At 40.1% G+C, this 4,667-nt stretch overlaps 1 pseudogene; it reads right to left on the reverse strand.

Moving 5' to 3' along the window:
* Positions 1-3,730: 3,730 nt before the first annotated feature.
* On the reverse strand, positions 3,731-4,445 carry LOC103271910 (annotated as a pseudogene).
* Positions 4,446-4,667: the final 222 nt, after the last annotated feature.

Raw genomic sequence — 4,667 nt, forward strand, 5'->3', positions numbered from 1 at the left:
TCTGACCTTTACTTGTGATAACGTAATAACTGCATCTACCCTGTAAGGTTATGGTAGTGATTACATGAGAGATAATTTAAAATTCAACATAGATACTTAGTGTTCTGTGTTTATTATCTCCTTTTTAGTTCGCTACATTTTCATTCTCCACTCCAGTTCTTTTTTCTCCTCCTTGCTTTATCTCCCTTTAATTATTTATTTTTTCCTGCCTATAAGCACTCTTTCAAGAAATATTCATTGAATTTCAACTATTTACAAAATAATTGCTATGGTTTGTATATGATTTATTTAGCCCTGCCAAGTCTCATGTTGAAATTTGATCCACACTTTTGGAGGTGGGACCTAATGGAAGATATGGGGGTTATGGGAGTGAATTCCCCATGGATGGCTTGGTGCCATCTTCACAGTACTGAGTGAGTTCTAGTTCTATTGGTTCTTGCAAGAACTGGTTGTTATAGAGTCTTAGACCGATATCTCTTTCTTCTCTCTCCTCTCTCTTTCTGTCTGTCTTCCGTTCTAGCCACATAATCTGTACATACTGACTCCTCTTTGCCTTTCCCCATTTCCCCCATGAGTGCGTCTTCCTGAGGCTCCCATCAAAAGCAGATATTAGCATCATGCTTCTCATACAGGCTACAGAACCATGAGACAAATAAATCTCTTTTATTTTTAAATTACCCAGTCTCAAGTATGGTAACAAAATGGACTGTGTAACAGAAGTGGACTAAGAACATTGTAATAAGACATTAGGCATACAAGGTAAATTAACAGATGAAACTCAACCCTCTTATGACTTGTAATTTTCTTCCCTCCTTTGAGTGTTTTTCCTTCTGTCATTTTTCCTCATCACCATTGTACTCTACATTTTTTGAAGCTCTGTTGCCTTTATTATTTTATCATTAAAAAGTGTCACTGGGGGCAACCCCCTCAGGTCTGCTCCTGCTCTGGGAGCTTTTCTGTCCTCTCAATAAATCCTGTTTTCTAAAAAATAAAAAAAAAAACTGTTATTGGGTATAGAACTAGTATGTGGCCAGCAGTTATGTTAATCTTTCTTATGTGAGCATTTCTGAATAATTTAATCTCTTTAAGATTTCACTTAATCTAAGATAAAACCTATTTCAGTTATATTCATTTTTTAAAAAATAGAAATATTTTAAAACTGATTTGAAATGCACTCCATTTTACAATCGGTTTACTCTCTCAATATTAGAAATTCACATGATTACATTTGGAAAGATAAATCTTACCCTATTGATGATGTTTAAGTTCCTGCCGGGCTCGGTGGTTCAGCCTGTAATCCCGTGCCTTTGGGAGGCTGAGGTGAGTGGATTGCCTGAGCCCGCGGGTTCAAGACCCGCCTGGGCAGCGAAATCTCATCTCTACAATAAATCAAAAAATCAACCGGGTGTGGTAGTGCATGCCTGTAATTCCAGCTACTCGGAAGGCTGAGGCGGAAGGATCACCAAAGCCCAGCAGGTCGAGACTGCGGTGGCCAGGAGCGGCCACTGCACTCCAGTCTGGGTGACGGAGTAAGACTCCAACTAAAAAAAAAAAAAAAGTTCCTTATGGATTTATATCTTCTTTACCAACTAGCTAAACTGAAAGAAATTTTTTTTTTTAAACTCTTTTTTGAAGTGGTTTTAGGCAATTTCAATAAGTGGCATGTGTTCCTAAAAATTGCTTAGTAATTTTTAACATAAAGGTAAAAATATTGTAAACTTAGAGCACAATGAAAGGTACCATGGCTAAGTGTTTAAGAGTACAAATCCTGGGAACCAGACTGCTTGGATTCCAATTATATATATGTTTTTTTAATAGCGTCACCCTGGTAATTTACTTTTCTTCTCTTGTCTATCTGTGTTTTTTCCTCTTTGAAATATGAGTAATAAGATTATCTGCCCAGTAGATTCATAAGAATTAGATAAGTTTGTATCTCTAAATTGCTTAGAATATATGGTACACAGTAAATACCATATGTGCTTGTTAAATAAAGAGTGAGGTTTAAAGTGCTGTATTCTGAATATTTTTTCAAAGAAATTAACCCATAAAATAAAAAGAAGAGCTCTCAATAATCATGTGTTCTATCTCAGGGTCCTATAAAAATAATACATCTGCTCTCAAATGCATCACACTCTTCCAAGAATATCTATGTCCAGGAGAAACATAGTGGATACCCCAGCATTGCACAGGACACAACAGAGCTTGAAACAAGTAGATACTCAAATGAAGGATATGATAATTTGGAATTAAACCTACTATGCTCTAATATATTAATTTGGATGCAAGTAGAACTTGGAGATCATAAAAAGGCAAACTTGACTTTAATTCAGGATTTCTGGCCAGTAAGCAAATATCATCTGAGCTGGAAACTTATTTGTCCATTCATTAATTAATTTAGCATATACTGAGAACCAATTCTTGGGAAACCAAGATGAATAGTTGCTGCCTTCAAGAAGCTTACTCTAGAGTAAGAACCAAGTAACCATTAAAAATAGACTGTATTAGGTGTTCTAACGTATACATATAGCAGATCCAATGATGATGTATTGAAAAAGAAAGATAATATGAATGAGATAATAAATATAGAACTCTCAAAAGGCCATAAAAGACGAATAAATATTGGAGTGATGGTTATAGTCAGATGGCAGTCCAGGCACAGCAAGCATGCTCTGTAAAAGTATGGACAAGCCGGGCTCGGTGGCTCAGCCTGTAATCCCGCACCTTTCGGAGGCTGAGGTGAGTGGATTGCCTGAGCCTGCAGGTTCGAGATCCACCTGGGCAGCAAGACCTCATCTCTACAATAAATCAAAAAATCAGCCGGGTTTGGTAGCGCATGCCTGTAATTCCAGCTACTTGGAAGGCTGAGGCGGAAGGATCACCAGAGCCCAGCAGGTCGAGGCTGCGGTGGCCGGGAGCAGCCACTGCACTCCAGTCTGGGCGACAGAGTGAGACTCCAACTCAAAAAAAAAAAAAAAAAAAGTATGGACAAACACAGGAGTACAACATGGCTCAGAAACCAAGAGAATCTCAGAATTGCTTTTTAGAATATATGGAAGAAAATGGTGGACGAGAACCCAGAGACAAAGGCATGTGGAAGGGTCTTGAAAGGGCTTATGTGCCATGTGAGAAATATAAGGTTCTTCTGGAACAACTATAGATCCAGAACTATACTTTTTTAAAAATAAATGAAGAGCATTTATTAAGAAACAAACACTCTAAATACTCTCAAGTAGTTGTCTTGCACCCTTAACCCTTGGCCAGGGGACACAAGACAACTGTGTAGGAAAAGGATGTGAGGACTGAGTCCACAAGATTTTGCTTATGCCACAAAAGTTTTAAGGAAGATTATTTCAAGACTGAAAAACCTATGCTATGGCAGAAACATGACATTCAAAACTAACTCAGCTCTCAAAATGTTGCCAGTACCAACAAATCACTGAACTCGTCACAGTGACAGTCACTGTCAAGGACAGATAAACAGTCTCAAAGGCAACCCAACATGACGCCAATATAGCTGCAGCTGTTTAGAGATCTCTGCGCCTAGTTAACACAGACTGATGGCTGCTGTTTGTAGGGCTCCACTCTTACACGGTTTTATTTCACATAAATATATTACACTGCCCTAGGACAGCAAATGCACATTAGTTGAGAGAAGTAGAGGACTCACTCTCTTATATCATGAACAGGATTGCAGAAAACATAGGGCCAAATGAGGCCACACCAAGATGGTTTATGACTCTTCTGGCAAGCCCTCACAGTCACTGAGATGAGGCTTAAAAATATACTGGGAAAATTCTGTCCTTCCTTTGGTAGTTTCCACCTTGGTTAGGCTTCCTGAATTCTGTCGGCTTTTCCCTGTGATCCAGTCATAGAAGTGTTTTGATTAGGAATTCTAAGGGCATCCAGGAGCTGAAGTCTCCTCAGGCATTTGTTTCCTGTTCATCATGGGATCCAGGGTAAGCAGGAGCACAGTGACGGTGACTGATCCAGGCAGCATGCCGCTGTCCTCCAGCAGGCTCTGACAGAGTTGGTGAACGGCACCCTTTGCCATGCCGGACCCAAGCAACCCAAGAGCATCCAGGACGGCCTTTGCACCAGCATAGGTCAGGAAGCTTCCTTCCTTGAGGTGCTTGGTCTGGTGACTGGAGATGGGCAACATCCACATGCTCTGCTTCCACATCAGATCACAGTTTGGATTTGGCTCTGTCTCCAGCTCATCCTCCAAGACAAAGCATCGCATCCACCATCTTTTCACCAAGAGGTTCCCAGCTTCAGCAGTCACCTAGTCAGCCTGCCCGGTAAATGTCTGTCATTTCAACAACAACATTGTCCTCTTCATTCTTGTCGATGCTGGCCAACCATCTGCCTGTAAAGCATGGCTGGCCCAGCTCCTGCTGCCGCACACTTGGTGTGTCTCACGTGCAGCTGCCGGCAGTGGTACACATTTCTGTAGGACAAGAAATGTTCGACAAGGATGAAGTCCTCACCAAATAAGTTTGGGAATGCTGAATAACACATCCCCTCGGAGAGTACATTGCATATAAAAACTCTAAGAAAGCACAAAGAAAAGAAATCATTTTTCAAACTTATTTGAGTAGGCAAAAGTAAATAGAATTCCATTTTCTAGAATAAAGCAGAACACAGAAACAGTTTAGAAACAGTTTAGA

The sequence above is a fragment of the Carlito syrichta genome, unplaced genomic scaffold (genome assembly GCF_000164805.1).
Source record: "Carlito syrichta isolate Samal-C Ts95f unplaced genomic scaffold, Tarsius_syrichta-2.0.1 Scaffold312000, whole genome shotgun sequence".
In the NCBI taxonomy this organism is placed as follows: Eukaryota; Metazoa; Chordata; class Mammalia; order Primates; family Tarsiidae; genus Carlito; species Carlito syrichta.